Genomic DNA, 19,771 nt, shown 5'->3' on the forward strand with positions numbered 1-19,771 from the left:
TCTAGCTCAATATAAGCTGCCAAATTGCTCTCCAAAGTGAATACTCTCAAAGCACCATACTCTCTTAGCAGAACTTTTCTCTTGCTTCCCATCTTCATTAATGTTTAACATTCTCAGAATTCTTAACTTTCCAATCTAATTGTACTTGATCATGGTTTGAACATCCCTGCTTACCATTGAAGTGGAGCATCTTTTCATATATTTGTTGACTATTCAGCTTTCTGTTGGAGAAGGCAATGGCACCCCACTCCAGTACTTTGCCTGAAAAGTCCCATGGATGGAGGAGCCTGGTAGGCTGCAGTCTGTGGGGTCGCTGGGAGTCGGACGCGACTGAGCAACTTCACTTTCACTTTTCACTTTCATGCATTGGAGAAGGAAATGGCAACCCACTCCAGTGTTCTTGCCTGGAGAATCCCAGGGATGGGGGAGCCTTGTGGCTGCCGTCTGTGGGGTTACACAGAGTTGGACACGACTGAAGTGACTTAGCAGCAGCAGCAGCTTTCTGTAAAAGACTCTTATGTGTTAATACCATATGTCATCATTATTCTTGATATTACTATTTTACAGTATTGGGTTGTCTTGTATTAATTTGTACAAGTTTCTTTATGTATTCAAGAAACTTAATTCCTTGTCATTCATTTGCATTTGCAAATAGTCTTCCAGTCTTCAGCTTGTTTTTTTACTTTGGGAATGTTTTAAAGATGTACAATTTCCAAACTTTAACATAATCAAATGTCATTTTCTTGCATGTGCGCTTTAATTTTGTTTGAAGAAAAAAACCAACAACAAACAGCTCTTCTGTCCTAAAGTCAGGAGGATATTCTCCCTAACCTCAGCATACCTGTGTGTAAAATTTCTGCTTTTCATATTGAGGGCTTTAATTCTCCTGGTAATTATTTTTGCTTATGGTGTGAAGTAGGAACAAATATTATTATTTGCTATATAGATAACTAATTGTCCAAGCAATATTTAGTAAATAATTGAACACATCCCCACTAACCTGCAATATGTCAAGTTTCAAGGTATGTATACATCTATACAGAGATCATTTGTGGTGTGCCCTACTACAGTATCCTTAGGGTTTGTCTTGTGTTTTTTATTCATCCTTGATTTGTGAGTTTGTCTGAGTTCAACTGAGAGCTCCATTCCTGGCACTTTGGTTGCTTTATGGAATCACTGGCACTTACTTTGTTAGAATATCATCATAAAAACTTCCCTATCCTTTTGTATTTCCTTTAAGAATCACTGGCCTTGGTATCACATGAATTTTTAAAAATTTTCATGATACCACGCCCCAAATTAGACATAAGGTATATGTCAAATTTATATTCAACCTTCTTTTTGCTTTTATAAAATCTTCCAAGGATAAATTCATACTGGTATCATCACGGTCTTAAATTTGGCTTTCTAAGTCATTCTTAGGATTTTTGTTTCCTTCAGAGCAACATAATCTTGAGCAAAGCAGGTATTCTCTGGATAGGTTTTTAAAACATTCCAATATCCCACCATGAGGTATTTCTTGGTGGGTAGGAAGTTTGCGGTTGCACACCTTCAGTTTTCTGAATGAAGAAGCAATTGTGTGTCAAGTCTATTGCTCAGATTTGGTTCCCAGATGAGCAGGACATCCTTTACTTTTCCCCAAGTAATAAATGGGATATGACATTAAAGTCAAGGAACTCAGTAAAAATTTTAGATCATGTTGGATAAACTTCCTTCTCAACCCTGGGAAAATTTTGTCTTTGAATAGTTATGCTTAGAGGGTAAGCCTGCAACCAGACTGCCTAAGTTCCAATTTCAGCCTTCTGACTTGACTGGAAGATCCTTAGCAAGTTATTTAATGTTTTCTATGCCTCAGTTTCTTTAGCTGTAAAATGAAAATAATAAAAATTGTAGATGCTTCATAGGATTATAACAATGGATAAATATTAGTACAGACATTGGGAATTAATACAGACCTTGAGAATACTGCAAGTTTGAGTTTGATTCTAGACCACCACAATAAAGCGAATACTGCAATAAAGCAATCCACACAAATTTTTTTGTTTCCCAGTGCATATAAAAGTTACATTTACCCTATAGTGCAGCTTATTGTATGCAACAGTATTATGTCTCAAAACAATATACATACTTTAAAAATACTTTCTTGGAAGAAATGCTAATCATCATTCGAGTCTTCATCAAGTTGTAATATTTTTACAATAGTAACATAAAAGATCACTGATCAAACATCACCATAACAAATATAATAATAATGGAAGTGTTTGACATGTTATGAGAATTACCAAAATGTGGCACAGAGACATGAAGTAAACAAATGCTTTTGGAAAAATGGTGGTGATAGATTTTCTTGCTGCAGTGTTCCCACAAATTTTCAATTTTATGTATTCATTGATTCAGTTTTCAATTTGATGTGTTATCTGTGAAGCACAATAAAATGAAGTGCAATAAGATGAGGTATATGTATACATGTATGTATGTACACACAGATATGTATGTATAAATGTCTATAAATACATCCAGTTCCCATTTGTCTGCTCACAGAGCCCAATAGCAATAAGCACCCAGCATGCAGATGGTGGCTTTTGAATACCATTAAAAACAACGAAGACTTGATTCCAGGCCTTGGACATCTTTTTGAGCTATGTCAATCACAGAAACCTGTTTGAAGGAACTCTCATTTGACTGACTCTAACAGTCTGACATCAAAATAAAAATGAAACAAAGCAAAGGAATATAACTAACTGAGTAAAGAGTAGGACCACACTGATAGAACTAGACAGACATATAGACAGGTAGATACATAGGTAGCTAGGTAAAGAAAGTTCATTTTTAAAGTAGAAAGCCATGTAGAAGAGATGATAAAATTAGAAAATCATTGTTTTCTAATGAAACTATCAGTAATAATTATGGGTGCTAAAACTGGTGGGTGAAAATTTGAGGATAACAAAGTATTTACACAATCTCAAAGTATCTCTCTACAAGATACCTATTAACTACAAAAGACAGTGGGGAAATCTGGCTGATCATGCCTTAACCAATGTCAAGGATAGTATCACTCATATTGGGGAAAACCAGTATCATATGTCTTTTGAAGCACTGGCAAGAACTCACCATCACTTCTGTGGTGGTCTTGCCACATTGCATAGCCTGAATCTCTTTCATGAAGAATTATCACACAAATTCAAAGAGAAACAGTCCACACCACCAGTGTCCTGTAGTTGTCAAAAATGTCAGTGTCATTCTCTGCAGAGAGACTGAGACTGTGCCAGACTAAGGGATGACAAAGAGGCATAGCAATTGAATGCACATATTCATCTTGGATCATCTTCTGATTTAAAGGACGTTTTTAGGACAAATGGTGAGGTCTGAATGTAAATTAGATAATGTCATAATGTCAATTTCCTTGGTTTTAGGAAAAACACTACACTGAGGTATTTAGAGGTAAAATGGCATAATGTAACATTCTAAAGTGGTTGAGGAAAAAATTACATACTATAGACACACACAGGTATAGAGAGGGGAAAAAGAGAATCAAATGTAGTAAAGTGGGAACAACCGCTGAATCTTGGTGAAAGATATCCAGTAGCTCTTTGTACTATTCTTGTAATTTTTCTGTCTGAAATTAAGTCAAAATAAAACATCTTACTTCGATAGATATGTTTATTGCTTTGATTGTGGTGATGGTTTCACGGTTGTACACATGTGCAAACTTACCGAATCATATACTTTATTTATTTTTTTTTCATATACTTTAAAAATGTGCAGTTTTGTATATCAGTTATGCCTCAATAAAGTGAAAAGCAGTTTAAATAAATGTGAAGGAGCTTAGAATGATGCCTGGCAAATAAGGAGTATATGTGCATTTGCTGTTACTGTAAGGATAGATTAGAAGCTAAGGTTACATGAAGATACAACAAGGTGAGGGTAAAAACATGGAGATAGGTGACATTTTCCTTGGATTTATAAGTCCCAGGAATCTCAGGACTTGTGATCATTTACTTTAGTGTCTAATGTAGCCTGGACTTTTTTTCTCACTTGGAAAGAATCTAAAAGTATATGATCTTAAAGTGGAAAGTGAAAAATAGCTTATTTGAAAAGAAAGGAAAGATTTTGTAGGCAGACCATAAGCATGCCATCTGGTTAACTCAGGAGAAATCCTAAAAGCTTAGATTTCACAGTTGTACCAGCATGTATGGTTTAAGATAGACTCCCTAAGCTAAAAATAGCAAGTCATATTTGTTTTGCTATTCATAAGTTAGTTGAAAATGCCACTCAACTGCAGTGTTAAAGATTACATTTATCTCATCTAAGAATCAAAGTCCATTGTGGCTATGTTTCTCAAGTCAAATGTAATGAGACAATATGTAAGACAAATTCATCACAAAAGAAATAAGGTTGACACAGTAGTAGCATCTCTAAAATTAAATTGTAGTTCTTTAAAAATATGATCACACCCAATGATTCTCAACCAGGTACAAAATCTGGAGACAGTTTTGGTTGTCACTATTGGAAGAACGGGAGAGGGGAGGACATATTATTGACCTCTAATGGTAGAAACCAGGGATGCTGCTAAATGTCTACAAAGCACAGGACAGACACAACAACAAACTATGTGGTCCAACATGTCAATAGTGCCAAAGTTGAGAAATCCTGCACTAAATGAACACATTTTCTAAAATTTCAGATAAAGTGATAATAAAAATAATTCTTCTGGTCTTGTCTTGATGCAGTATATTATCAGCTAGCCTTGTGCCTGGGAGTTAATATGTACTCAATATATATTTGTTTATGCAATCTATTCTGAGTCTTTTTATGGTTTTCCCTTCGATTTTGTAGGCACAAAAACTGGACCAGAAAAAAAAAAAAAAAGCTGGACCAGAACTTTGTTACTATCTGCTTCATAAATATCCCACCCTTGTTTCATAATATAGCAAATGAGAGATTTTTTATACAAGATTATAGATACACTAGATTATAGGAAAGTGGACAAAAGTCAGTATTCAGTAGATTGAATATGAAACAGAACCAACTTGTGTAGCTTCTACACAAATTATGAAAGGATTTTAAGTGTAATAAAGACATTAGGAAATCTCATCAAAAACAAAAAATTCAAAAAATATTAAAAACATGGTTAAGCATTCAGCCTGTTAATGGTTCACGTTCTGTGCAAATCTCTTATGCTATTTAGTTAAAAAAATTAGCCAGTTGAGAGGACTTACAATGAAATGTCACAGCCCTCTCTGCCATTCCTTCACCACTCGTCCCAGTATTACTTTTCTGGGGCAATTCGTTTTGTTTTGTTTCCCAGGTAGTCTTTATAACTCTGAATAATATTCCTATGTCAATATTTCTTGCTGTATCAGTTGTAGACATATATACTCCTCCCTTTGAAAGATAAGGACTTAACTTAAGCTACTCTTCCTTCTCTCCCTTTTTAGTAGTTATATTTTCTTTACTGGAAGTCTTTATAATTTGAGATAAACTCCCATGTCTTGCTTATCATCTTTAAAAAAAAAATAGCTCTTGTCTCCCCTGTATGTAAGATGAAACCATTATCAAACCCACCTTTCGTTTTCTCTTCCACCCAGCCTCTGTCAGCTTCACTTTTGCTTTCTTTAGTTTTATGACATTGAGGTTAACGACAACTACACTCTGTTCTGTAGCTATAAATAGATATGCAATGTTTTGTCTATAACAGATTCTAAACTTTGAACGGCAGTAAGCAACATTTGCTTTGTTATCAGTGTGTAAATATTACTCAGTGCAGCAGGTGCTGTTGTAGGACATTTCCTCCTTCCTGAGTCCACTTTTTGACCTCTGCAACCTAAGAGAATGTCCCTTTCCTTGAATCCCATCAGCTGTTCAAGATCAAGCCACATTTTAGTTTGCTTCATATCTAATCTGTGGCTTTCTTGTGAAGTTTTCCTGTCTTTCCTACAAATTCAAATTGTCTTTCTTTTTCCTTACTGAAAAGAGGAACTGTGTACCTTGTTTATCCACCTACAGCAGGAAAGGCATTCTGTTCTCAGCCTTGAATACATGTTCCTTGGGCCCAGTGACAGACTCAGCTCCTGCGGAGACACGTATCTTCCAGCTCTGCTGCATCTTGGCCTTGTTCTTCACTGGACATTTAGTTGCCTGCTGTCTTGTATTCCATGTCTTCATCGTTCTTGATTTTTGCCTTTGTTTTGCTGGCATACCTCGATACATCTTCACAAAGATTTCTTATTTTCTTCTTTTTTTAAATTGCTTTGGGTAGTATACTCATTTTCACTATATTGATTCTTCCAATCCATAAACATGGTATATTTCTCCAGCTATTAGTGTCCTCTTTGATTTCTTTCACCAGTGTTTTATAGTTTTCTATATATAGGTCTTTAGTTTCTTTAGGTAGATATATTCCTAAGTATTTTATTCTTTTTGTTGCAATGGTGAATGGAATTGTTTCCTTACTTTCTCTTTCTGTTTTCTCATTATTAGTGTATAGGAATGCAAGGGATTTCTGTGTGTTGATTTTATATCCTGCAACTTTACTATAATCATTGATTAGTTCTAGTAATTTTCTGGTGGAGTCTTTAGGGTTTTCTATGTAGAGGATCATGTCATCTGCAAATAGTGAGAGTTTTACTTCTTCTTTTCCAATTTGGATTCCTTTTATTTCTTTTTCTGCTCTGATTGCTGTGGCCAAAACTTCCAAAACTATGTTGAATAGTAATGGTGAAAGTGGGCACCCTTGTCTTGTTCCTGCCTTTAGAGGAAATGCTTTCAATTTTTCACCATTGAGGATAATGTTTGCTGTGGGTTTGTCATATATAGCTTTTATTATGTTGAGGTATGTTCCTTCTATTCCTGCTTTCTGGAGAGTTTTTATCATAAATGGGTGTTGAATTTTGTCAAAGGCTTTCTCTGCATCTATTGAGATAATCATATGGTTTTTGTTTTTCAATTTGTTAATATGGTGTATTACATTGATTGATGTGCGGATATTGAAGAATCCTTGCATCCCTGGGATTCACAGCTGAATTCTACCAAAAATTTAGAGAAGAGCTAACACCTATCCTGCTCAAACTCTTCCAGAAAATTGCAGAGGAAGGTAAACTTCCAAACTCATTCTATGAGGCCACCATCACCCTAATACCAAAACCTGACAAAGATCCCACAAAAAAAGAAAACTACAGGCCAATATCACTGATGAACATAGATGCAAAAATCCTAAACAAAATTCTAGCAATCAGAATCCAACAACACATTAAAAAGATCATACACCATGACCAAGTGGGATTTCTTATTTTCTAATTTAGGATATTTCCTTGGTTTTCCTTTCTGAAAAATATAAGTGATATGCACCCATTTGAATTTCTTCTACTTTAATTGTAGAAGTATCCCTTGTGAACTTACCTTCCAGCTTCTTTCATAGGTTCCTTACAAGAGAAGCATGAATATCCTTCTTTAAAAGGTAGGTGTATTATGAATTCTGTAACTTGAAGCAATCATTGTTTCTCTGTTTGGTGAAATAATAATCTAAATTATATGGAAAAATCTAATATGTATTTTGCAGCATAAAAGTTGCCAAATCAAGTGTGAGTCTAACTAATTTTGTCAAATTGTCTTGATTTTAACAGTATTTTCCAGTAACATAGGTTAACTCAAGTGTGTGGACACAATCATTGTCACTATTTAAAGACAAGACCTAAGTTATAACCAAAGATTTTATTTTTTAAATAATGTTCATGAGTCAATTTTTGTTTGCCTTAAGAGTTCAAGCATATTTTAATGTTTTAAAAATACTGTTAGAATGTTAATTTTTTCTTATAAATACAGTTTAGCATAGGATTGATTCCAGAGCCTGGGACTAGGTAAAGATTGAGGCTTTTCAAAGTGATCTCTAATCCTAAGAGTTTTCTGCAATAAGAAGTGAGCTAGTTGAGGTTGAAGAAGCTTAAGATGCAAAGGGTAATATAAAAATCTTGAATATCAGTGGAAACTAGAGTCTAAACCCAAGATATGGATAATAACAGTCTTTAGAGCTGAACAGTGAAGATTTATGGAATAAATATAAGGCAAGTTTCCCAGTTGCAAATAAATAATAGAGGTAAAGCGATCATGCAATCCACGAAGACACTACAGGCTTGCATACAGACATGCTCTTCAAAGTATTTGACCACCAATAGGGAACAATCAGTACTAATCAGAATTGAGCCTGACCATGGCTCTGGAACTCGTGCCTTGAGGACTATGCTGGATAAAGCATTAATCTTTAGTGGATGCATTGTAGGGAGTGTCCAGGTGGCCCCCAGGTGAGAGGGGATGTGTAAGGAAGCACTGTGCTGTTCAGGATAGTGGCTGTTTCAGTATTTTAACCACCTGTACAGCCATGCTGGGGAGTCCTGTCTGTCTAAGTAGCTCTTCACCCTGAAGTGCTTACAGGGACCAGGGATCCACTGTTCTGACCCTCTATTTAAGAACTCAGCTTCCAAGGTGTTAGGCAAAAATCAGAAACTGAGTTTCAAGTGTAGAAACTCAGCTCCAGGGGGTGAGGTTACGCCAGATGGTGAGAAACTTGAAATAAAGGTCAGATCAACTGGGCTTCCCTCCTAGCTCATTTGGTAAAGAATCCACTTGCAATGCTGGAGACCCCGGTTCCATTCCTGGGTCGGGAAGATCTGCTGGAGAAGGGATAGACTACCCACTCTAGTAATCTCAGGCTTCCCTTGTTGCTAACCTGCTAAAGAATCTGCCTGCAATTTGGGAGACCTAGGTTTGATCCCTGGGTTGGGAAGATCCCCTGGAGAAGGGAATCCACTCCAGTATTCTGATTTCGTGAATTCCAGTAGGGTTGCAAAGAGTCGGACATGACTGAGCTACCTTTACTTTCTGGGCTTCTTTTGTAGCTCAGCTGGTAAGGAGTCCGCCTGCAATGTGGGAGACGTGTGTTCTATCCCTGGGTTGGGGAGATCCCCTGGAGAAGAGAACGGCTACCCACTCTAGTATTCTGGAAGCTGTAGAAGGAACACCGAAGGTGCGCCTGTAAAAAATAAAACCCTACATTCATATGACCTCACCTGCAGCAGGAAAATAAGCACAAGGAAAAGGAAAATAGTGCCTACCTCATTTGTGCCTTCCAACTCTCACTTGAATGTGTTAAGTTGGTGGAAGCTAAGGGGCTAGAACTGTAGATTTCAGTGTTCTAGCCTCTCCAGGACAAGGAGGTACCCTGTGGAGGGTAGAATGCAGGTTGAGTAAAACAATCAACTTTATCCACTAAACTTTAAAAAGTGATGCGGAGTTCCTGAGACCCTATCCCTTAGTTTTCCTTAATGTTAACATCTTGCATAACCGTAGTACATTGACCTAAACCAAGAAATCAACATCAATATAGTATTATTAACTAAATGACAGACTTTTTTTGGATTGCATCAGATTGTCCATTAGTATCCTTTGTTTCTTCCAGGACCTAATCCTGGATCCCAGGATTTTGTCATTGTGTCTCATTAAATCTCCTTTAGTCTGTGATAGTTCCTCAGCCTTTCCTCATTCTCATGACCCTGAAATGGGAATAGTACTAAAACTTGTGAAGAGTATAGTTCTTTTTAGAACATGCCTTAGTTTGAATCTGTCTGATGTTTTTCTCTGATTGTTGTTGTTTAGTTGACTCTTTGCAACCCAGTGGACTGTAGCCTGCTAGCCTCCTCAGTGCATGGGATTTTCAAGGCAAGAATACTGGAGTAGGTTGCCATTTCCTTCTCGAGGGGATCTTCCCTACCTAGGGATGGAACCTGCATCGCCTGCATTGGCAGGCAGATTCTTTACCATTGAGCCAGCAGGGAAGCCTTTCCTGATTAGATTTAGGGTATGCATTTTTAGCAAGAACTTCAAAGTGATGTCCTCCCCAGTAGTCTGTCACATCATGGGGTATGTGATGTCAATATGTAAAGTAGTTTCAGAATTGCTAACCTATGTGCCTGTGAAAAACACGTTCCTGACTAAGGCACAGTACTTGGTGCAGTTCTTTTCTTCTCAAACTTAAAATATACGGTCAACATACAGTTTCCCAAACTACTTAGATTAGTTCTTATCCCCTCCATTCCCTTCGGTGTGCTTATGTTATTCATTTCTACTACAGTTAAGTTCATTTGTTGTTATTTACAGTCTATTCTGGGTTTCCTTCAGTCTGGTTGATTTTTAAAAAATTTATATTAAGACATGTTTTTAAACAAAGTATATTCCCTTCAGGAGAAAGATTCTGTTGGCAGCTTTCTTAAAGCAGAAGCCCAGCTAGATTAGGCCCAAGGATGTGATGAGTTTGTCTACATGGAGATTTTTTTTTTTTAAACAACTGTGAATTCATTGCTAACGTTAAGAAATTAAGAGATTTCACATAGAAAGTGAAAATTGATGGTTTTGCTTAAAATAATTAAATCTATCTACCCTGAGCCTGCTTTCCCATATGGCAACAATTCCAACTCAGTAGGTCTGTTGTGGGACAAGGAAGTTCCTCTAGAGGTCCAAGGGGCTCCTGTGTTTGAGAATTACTACTCAGAGGAACAGAGTGAGGGACAGCTGGGAAAACTGAAACTAGCACAAGATCCTCTGACACAACCCGTCCTCTCACTACACCATGTGCCCTTTGAGCATTCATATCAAATTAATAAGATTACACCTTTCCGATAAACAAGGATTTGCTTTTTTATAGCACAGGGCACTATATATTCAATATCTTGTAATAACCTACAATGGAAAAGAAACAGAAAAAGAATCAATCTATCTATATCTGAATCACTTGGCTGTGCACCTGAAACTAATACAATGTTGTAAATCAACTCTAGTTGAATAAAATAAATAAAAGTTACACATTTCAGCAGGAAGTTTAGTAGAGTGGCTAAAAATTCAGGCTATGAAGTCAGATGGGAGTTCAAAGTTCAAACCCTGGCTCCTTCATTTACTAGTGTATAATCTTCTTTATCCTTTTAATCCCTTCTTTGACTTCATTAACTTCTTAGGACTTCAGTGGCCTCATCCATAAAACAGGAATAACAACATTTTGCCCCATAGGATCATAGTAAGGTCTGTATGTCTAAGATAATGTTCTTCCTTTAGTCTTCTCAGGCTGTGTACTGCCCAGTGCTGACCTAGGTATTGAAAAGTTCACTGTAGCTGCTAGCTAATGTGACAGACTGCTCGTCAGAGGGTTGTAATAATCAGAATAGTAAATATTCAGACACTATGAGGCAGGTTAGAAAAGGGGTAGAGATACCCAAAGGGATAAGAAATGGGCACAATGTAAGGAGTACCTCCCAATTAGACAGGAGAACTCACAGCCACAGAAAAAGTGTCAGCCATCTGGGACAGATCATGCTAACCTAAAGGGAAATCTTGAGGGAACAGCACATATCTTCCTTACATGTCAGATGGCTAGACTCTTCCCATCTTATTTTATTCAGGAAGCCTGGAGTAGATCTCTTAAAGACGTGGATCCTTCAGTGGGGCTGTTGGCTTTTGAGCTGGGCCTTGTGCAGGGTCAAACTGTTGATTCTGGGGCCAGCAGTAAGTAGCTACATTGATGTACTCATTCCTCTGAAGCAAAAGTTTTGTTGGAATAAAACACCATGACGATCAAAGCATTCTGGGAAGTCTTCTTGGCCATCTCCCTTTCCTCACTCTAGTATCATTAAACCAAGTATTACTGATGCTCTTTTTAAAGTACCCCATATTTCTTTGCTACTATGTCAGTTCAAGCCACTCTCTTTTGTCTCCTGAATTCTGCTGTAGCCTACTTTGACATTTCCTGTACTTAAGACCCTCTTCCTCTGGTTTTCACCATTCAGATTTTAGTTCTAGTGGCCTTCCCTGGCCATGCTGTCTTAAGTAGCCCACTCCTGGTCATCAGATCATATTCTCTCTCTTTCATTGCCTTAATTCCACATAAAATCTAAAGTCATCTTGTTTATTTTGGTTCTTAGTATGAAATTAGAATATAAATTCCATGAGAGTAGAGACTGTCATTGTTTTTTCACTTTGAATCCCCACAGTGAAGACCAGTGTGTGGCCATGTTGAATGAATGGATAGGTGAATGTTCTAATTGGTCTTCCAATTTCTGCTCTTGTAGGGTGAGGCAAGTGAGACACTTGCCTGAGGCACAAAACGTAACAGGGATAAATCATACTCTAATAAAGTATTTAAAAATCAAAGTAAATGCAAAAAATGGTGAAAAAGCATCAAAATTTTAAACAAAGACTTGCATGATCCTATTGTACTTTTCTTAAAAGGATCTCAACTCTGGTTCCAAGAGAATCTTATTTACAAAAACAGGGAGCTGGACTGTAGGCTGCAGTTTGTAGATTTTATTTTTTAAAATATGACTAATCTGGATCATCTTGGACTGCAAGGAGATCCAACCAGTCCATTCTAAAGGAGATCAGCCCTGGGTGTTCTTTGGAAGGAATGATGCTAAAACTGAAACTCCAGTATTTTGGCCACCTCATGCGAAGAGTTGACTCACTGGAAAAGACTCTGATGCTGAGATGGATTGGGGGCAAGAAGAAAAGGGAACAACAGAGGATGAGATGGCTGGATGGCATCACTGACTTAATGGACGTGAATTTGAGTGAACTCTGGGAGTTGGTGATGGACAGGGAGGCCTGGCGTGCTGATTCATGGGGTTGCAGAGTTGGACATGACTGAGCGACTGAACTGAACTGAATCTGGATCATCTAGTCAAAGCTATGGGTTTTCCAGTAGTCATGTACAGATGTGAGAGTTGGACCATAAAGAAAGCTGGGCACCAAAGAATTGATGCTTTTGAAGTGTGGTGTTGGAGACAACTCTTGAGAGTCTTTTGGACTGCAAGGAGATCAAACCAGTCAATCCTAAAGGAAATCAGTCCTGAATATTCATTGGAAGGACTGATGGCTGAAGCTGAAACTCCAATCCTTTGGCCACCTGATGTAAAGGACTAACTCATTGGAAAAGACCCTGATGCTGGGAAAGATTGAAGGCAGGAGGAGAAGGGGATGACAGAGGATGAGATGGTTGGATGGCATCACCAGCTCAAAGGACATAAATTTGAGTAAGCTCTGGGAGTTGGTGATGGACAGGGAAGCCTGGCGTGCTGCAGTCCATGGGGTTGCAGAGAGTCAGACATGACTGAAAGACTGGACTGACTAAACTGAATTTGGATCACTGAGTGTTTTGACAGCTCTTTAAATTTTGCATCCATGGTGAGTGCTTTACCCTATTGCATTACCCAAGGTGAGTGCCATTCCCTAGTTGAGCCTTGCTTGTAGGATCTTAGTTCCAGCCCTCAGCAGGGAAAGCACGAGCTCAGAGTCCTAACCACTGGACTACAAGGGATTCCCCCAGCTTGTTACCTTTAAAGTTACTCTTAATGTAGTCAGAATGGTCTCTTTAAAGGTAAGTCAGATCTTGTCACTCTATGTTAAATGGCTTTCCTTTTGGCTTAATACTAAGTCCCAAATTCTTACTGTGGCCCACATCTACCAGCTCTGACGTAAGCTGGTCCGTGTCTTCTTGAACTCCATCTGAGCCTTTCTTCCCATGGCCTACTCAGCTCTAGCTACACTGGCTAGAAAAAGTCAAATACCCCAGGACCTTCATAGAGCCCAGTAGATTCTCTTTTCCTACATACTTGTAAAGAGTTTCCTCTTCAGCTGGTTATTTCCTTTTCAGGTTTTAGATGTCAGCTTGTATCAATAATCTCAGATATGCAGATGATACCACCCTTATGGCAGAAAGTGAAGAGGAATTAAAAAGCCTCTTAATTAAAGTGAAAGAGGAGAGTGAAAAAGTTGACTTAAAGCTCAACATTCAGAAAACTAAGATCATGGCATCTGGTCCCATCACTTCATGGCAAATAGATGGGGAAATAGTGGAAACAGTGTCAGACTTTGTTTTTGGGGCTCCAAATCACTGCAGATGGTGACTGCAGCCATGAAATTAAAAGATGCTTACTCCTTGGAAGGAAAGTTATGACCAACCTAGATAGCATATTCAAAAGCAGAGACATCACTTTGCCAACAAAGGTCCCTCTAGTCAAGGCTATGGTTTTTCCAGTTCTCATGTATGTATGTGAGAGTTGAACTGTGAAGAAGGCTGAGTGCTGAAGAATTGATGCTTTTGAACTGTGGTGTTGGAGAAGACTCTTGAGAGTCCCTTGGACTGCAAGGAGATCCAACCAGTCCATTCTGAAGGAGATCAGTCCTGGGTGTTCATTGGAAGGACTGATGCTGAGGCTGAAACTCCAATACTTTGGCCACCTCATGTGAAGAGTTGACTCATTGGAAAAGACCCTGATGATGGGAGGGATTGGGGGCAGGAGGAGAAGGGGACGACAGAGGATGAGATGGCCGGATGGCATCACCGACTTGATGGACATGAGTTTGGGTGGACTCCGGGAGTTGGTGATGGACAGGGAGGCCTGGCGTGCTGTGATTCATGGGGTTGCAAAAAGTCGGACACGACTGAGTCACTGAACTGAACTGAACTGACTTCCATTTAGAAGGGAGTGGCTACCCACTCCAGTGTTCTTGCCTGGAGAATTCCATGGACAAAGGAGCCAGGCAGCCTGCTGTCTGTGGGGTCACAAAGAGTCAGACATGACTGAGGCTAACACTTTTTTTTTTTTTTCCCACTTCCATGTATGTTGAAAGCCTGATTCACACTCTAGTCACTTTCTCATAGCACTAGACATTTCTCCTTAATACACATCACATTTGAAATCATATCTTTTAAATGATAATTTGATTAATACCTGTCAGCTTACTTGATTGTAATCCCCAAGGAACAATGATGGTATCTGTTTTTTTTTCTTTTTGCTCTGCTGCACAACTTGCTGAATCTTAGTTCCCTGGTTGGGGATTGAACCCAGGCTTCACCAGTGAAAGCTCTGAGTCCTAAACACTGGGCTGCCAGGAAATTCTGATACCTATCTCTTTGTTCTGTTGTTTCTTTTATCTTTATAGTGCCAAGTATGTAGCAAGTGCTTAATAAATACCTAACACAGTGCCTGGACCATAATAAATTCTCAATAAAATGTTCACAAAATATTATTAGGAAGGGAAATCAGATCATGTATGAAAGTAAGGAGAAAGCAAATGAACTTTCCAGGTACTTTTATTCCACTTCCATTGAGTTCTTGCTGTTTTTTTTGTTAATGACTTTTCCTTTAATCTCAAGCTTCAATCCTATGGTTACCCTTATCATATCTGTGACTCCTGAAGGTGTCTATTCTTAATCCAGCAGCCTGGTGAACTATTTTTTATTGTTGCCTGAAAGTGTCAAAAGTAGGTGGATGATCAGGTATCCAAAGCTTTCAAATAAATGCCATATTGAGCTTTTCTCCAGAGATGATGACTTGTCACACCAAAAAGGCATTAGGCTTTTCCATATGATTATTCTATATCAAATTCAGAAACTGGAAGATGTTCAACATACTTTACTTCCTGTGAGTGTGGTCTGACCAAAAAAGGAAGAATTGAACCTATGAAAAAACAGGGGGTTCCCCTGACTCTTGTTTCTGATCTTCTAGCTCTTTGATTCTCAAAATATGGTCTAGCATCACTGGCATTGGCCAAGAGTAGGAACTTCTTAAATGCAGAATATAAGTTCCCAACCCCAAGAATCTATATTTTAATAAGTTGCCTGGGGCTTGAAAAACTTAAGAACATAGTGTAAACAGGTACCCACTTCAGAATGGGAAGAGACTCTGTAGTCCAAAGGTTTCTAAATGTCCTTGGTACCAGAATCCTGTGAGACACTTGTCTAAAAAATATGGATTCCATTGAGAGTTTAATTTTTTAGGCTTAGGATGGGGCTCCAGAATGACTCTGATGCCACCAACACATAAAATGACATTTGGAAACTGCTGATTTTGTGCAGCTTTATAATTTCACGCAGGAGGTGACTGAGTTAGGAAGCTTTAGCAGCTTGCCTTTAGTCACTAGATAGTGATAAAGCTGCACTGGAAAAGAATTCTTTTGGAGGGAGATTACAAGTGTTTACTTTTATTTTTTTCATTCTGGTATTTTTAAAATATTTTATTATGAAAAGTTTCAAGCATACAGAAAATTTGATAGAATTTTCACAGTAAACATCTGTATACTGACAGCTTATATTCCACCATTAACATTACTATCCTTGCTTTATCACATATATATTCACTTCATTTCATTCCTCTATTCATCCATCCCCCCTCTATCTTTTTTAATGTATTTCAAAGTAAACTGCACATATCAGTATAATCTCCCAAACACTGCATCATGTATATAAGATAATTTGTTTGACTTCTCATCTTTTCACTGTGTCACACGTTTTTCATAGGAAGGGCAAGAATGTTATGAGGATAGCAGAAGTGAGAAAAACAGTAAAAACATGTAAAAGAAGGAAAGCAGGAAACACTGGTGATTAAGGATGATTACCTCCAATTTCTGAAGTACAGAAAACCTCACACAAATCTAGTAAGTTTATGCAAATTATTACAGAGAGTAATTTAAAAAACAGTACCCCCTAGATATGTATTAACTTCATGAAGATTGATCTTTGGCACTAACTCAATATTAGGAGCTGCCATGCTATTGTTCCCTGTGACAACACTTCCCTCTTAGAAATCATGATATTCACGTCCCAAATATACACATCCTGTAACAGCCCTAGCTCTGGCGTCTTTCCGGCACACTAGGATACCACTAATATGAAACGAAACTGAATGTGGAATAAGCAGGGAGACTAATCCCTTCCCAGTGATGAGAAACAAATGTGGACTATGTTTCTCTTTTGTCCTGACAGTAAATTTTTTTATTTAAAAAACTGATAAAATACACATAACAAAAATTTACTATTTTGACCATTTTAAAAACTTAATAGGTTTTAGATTTTAGAACAGTTTCAGATTTACAGAAAAATTAGCAGATTGTACAGAGAAATCCCATATACCTGTTACCCTGCACTCAGTTCCCTTATGATTGCTTCAGCATGGCATATGTTACAGTTATTGAATCAATAGTGATACATAATTATTAACCCATGTAGCCCATAGCTTACATTCAAGTTCCCTATTTGTGTTGTACAGCTGTGTGAGTTTTGACAAATGGGTAATGTCATGTATCTGTTATTACAGAATCACACAGGATAGTTTCACTGCCTAAAAATCCAGTCCTCCATCTATTCATTGCTTCTCCCTCCCTATTACCTAGTGGCAACCACTGATCTTTTTACTGTGTCTGCAGTTTTTCCTTTTCAATAATGTTGTATGGTTGGAATTATACAGTAGAAGGCCTTTTCAGTTTGGTTTCTTTTACTTGGACATATGCATTTATGCACTGGTCATAGAAAACACCCTCTTGCAACAACACAAGAGAAGCCTCTGCACGTGGACATCACCAGATGGTCAACACCGAAATCAGATTGATTATATTCTTTGCAGCCAAAAATGGAGAAGCTCTCAGTCAGCAAAAACAAGACCAGGAGCTGACTATTGCTCAGATCATGAACTCCTTATTGCCAAATTCAGACTTAAATTGAAGAAAGTGGAGAAAACCACTAGACCATTCAGGCATGACCTAAATCAAATCCCTTATGATTATACAGTGTAAGTGAGAAATAGATTTAATGGACTAGATCTGATAGACAGAGTGCCTGATGAAGTATGGACAGAGGTTCATGACATTGTACAGAAGACAGGGATCAAGACCATCCCCATGGAAAAAAAATGCAAAAAAGCAAAATGGCTGTCTGAGGAGGCCTTACAAATAGCTGTGAAAAGAAGAGAAGCAAAAAGCAAAGGAGAAAATGAAAGATATAAGCATCTGAATGCAGAGTTCCAAAGAATAGCAAGAAAAGATAAGAAAGCCTTCCTCAGCGATCAATGCAAAGAAATAGAGGAAAACAACAGGATGGGAAAGACTAGAGATCTCTTCAGGAAAATTAGAGATACGAAGGGAACATTTCATGCAAAGATGGGCTCAATAAAGGACAGAAATGGTATGGACCTAACAGAAGCAGAAGATATTAAGAAGAGGTGGCAAGAATACACAGAAGAACTGTACAAAAAAGATCTTCACGACCAAGATAATCACGATGGTGTGATCACTGACCTAGAGCCAGACATCCTGGAATGTGAGGTCAGGTGGGCCTTAGAAAGCATCACTACAAACAAAGCTAGTGGAGGTGATGGAATCCCAGTTGAGCTATTTCAAATCCTAAAAGATGATGCTGTGAAAGTGCTGCACTCAATATGCCAGCAAATTTGGAAAACTCAGCAGTGGCCACAGGACTAGAAAAGGTCAGGTTTCATTCCAATCCCAAAGAAAGGCAATGCCAAAGAATGCTCAAAACTGCTGCACAATTGCACTCATCTCACACGCTAGTAAAGTAATGCTCAAAATTCTCCAAGCCAGGCTTCAGCAATATGTGAACTGTGAACTTCCAGATGTTCAAGTTGGTTTTAGAAAAGGCAGAGGAACCAGAGATCAAATTGCCAACATCCACTGGATCATGGAAAAAGCAAGAGAGTTCCAGAAAAACACCTATTTCTGCTTTATTGACTATGCCAAAGCCTTTGACTGTGTGGATCACAATAAACTGTGGAAAATTCTGAAAGAGATGGGAATACCAGACCACCTGACCTGCCTCTTGAGAAACCTATATGCAGGTCAGGAAGCAACAGTTAGAACTGGACATGGAACAACAGACTGGTTCCAGATAGGAAAAGGAGTACGTCAAGGCTGTATATTGTCACCCTGCTTATTTAACTTCTATGCAGAGTACATCATGAGAAACGCTGGACTGGAAGAAACACAAGCTGGAATCAAGATTGCCGGGAGAAATATCAGCAACCTCAGATATGCAGATGACACCACCCTTATGGCAGAAAGTGAAGAATTAAAGAACCTCTTGATGAAAGTGAAAGAGGAGAGTGAAAAAGTTGGCTTAAAACTCAACATTCAGAAAACCAAGATAAGGGCATCCAGTCCCATCACTTCATGGCAAATAGATGGGGAAACAGTGGAAACAGTGGCTGACTTTATTTTTCTGGGCTCCAAAATCATTGCAGATTGTGATTGCAGCCATGAAATTATAAGATGCTTAGTCCTTGGAAGGAAAGTTATGACAAACCTAGATAGCGTATTGAAAAGCAGAGACATTATTTTGCCGACAAAGGTCCGTCTAGTCAAGGCTATGGTTTTTCCAGTGGTCATGTATGGGTGTGAGAGTTGGACTGTGAAGAAGGCTGAGTGCCGAAGAATTGATGCTTTTGAACTGTGGTGTTGGAGAAGACTCTTGAGAGTCCCTTGGACTGCAAGGTGATCCAACCAGTCCACCTTAAAGGAGATCCTTCCTGGGTGTTCATTGGTAGGAGTGATGTTGAAGCTGAAACTCCAATACTTTGGCTACTTGAGTATACTCATACCTGAGTATGAGTCAGTGAAGAGCTGACTCATTTGAAAAGACCCTGACGCTGGGAAAGATTGAGGGCAGGAGGAGAAGGGGATAACAGAGGATGAGATGGTTGGATGGTATCACTGACTCAATGGACAGTGATTTGGGTGGACTCTGGGATTTGGTGATGGACAGGGATGCCTGATGTGCTGTGGTTCATGGGGTCACAAAGAGTTGGACAAGACAGAGCGACTAAACTGAACTGAAGTGAATAGGTGTGTGCTGCTGCTGCTGCTAAGTCGCTTCAGTCGTGTCCGACTCTGTGCGACCTCATAGACGGCAGCCCACCAGGCTCCCCCGTCCCTGGGATTCTCTAGA

General features: G+C 38.5%; 1 long non-coding RNA gene across 3 annotated transcripts in view; it reads right to left on the reverse strand.

The window, feature by feature from the left end:
- The window catches only part of LOC112448756 (uncharacterized), a 37,896-nt gene extending 32,219 nt beyond the window's left edge, over window positions 1-5,677 (reverse strand). The window contains exons 1-2 of one of the 3 annotated variants that reach the window (XR_009496384.1): window positions 5,566-5,677; window positions 175-502 (exon numbers count right to left, since the gene is read on the reverse strand). This is a non-coding gene — a long non-coding RNA (uncharacterized lncRNA). Of the gene's footprint in view, window positions 1-174 lie in introns of all 3 variants that reach the window. The other 2 variants (XR_009496385.1, XR_003037117.2) reach the window with 2 other exon arrangements.
- Window positions 5,678-19,771: the final 14,094 nt, after the last annotated feature.

The sequence above is a fragment of the Bos taurus genome, chromosome 11 (assembly GCF_002263795.3).
Source record: "Bos taurus isolate L1 Dominette 01449 registration number 42190680 breed Hereford chromosome 11, ARS-UCD2.0, whole genome shotgun sequence".
NCBI classification, from domain to species: domain Eukaryota; kingdom Metazoa; phylum Chordata; class Mammalia; order Artiodactyla; family Bovidae; genus Bos; species Bos taurus.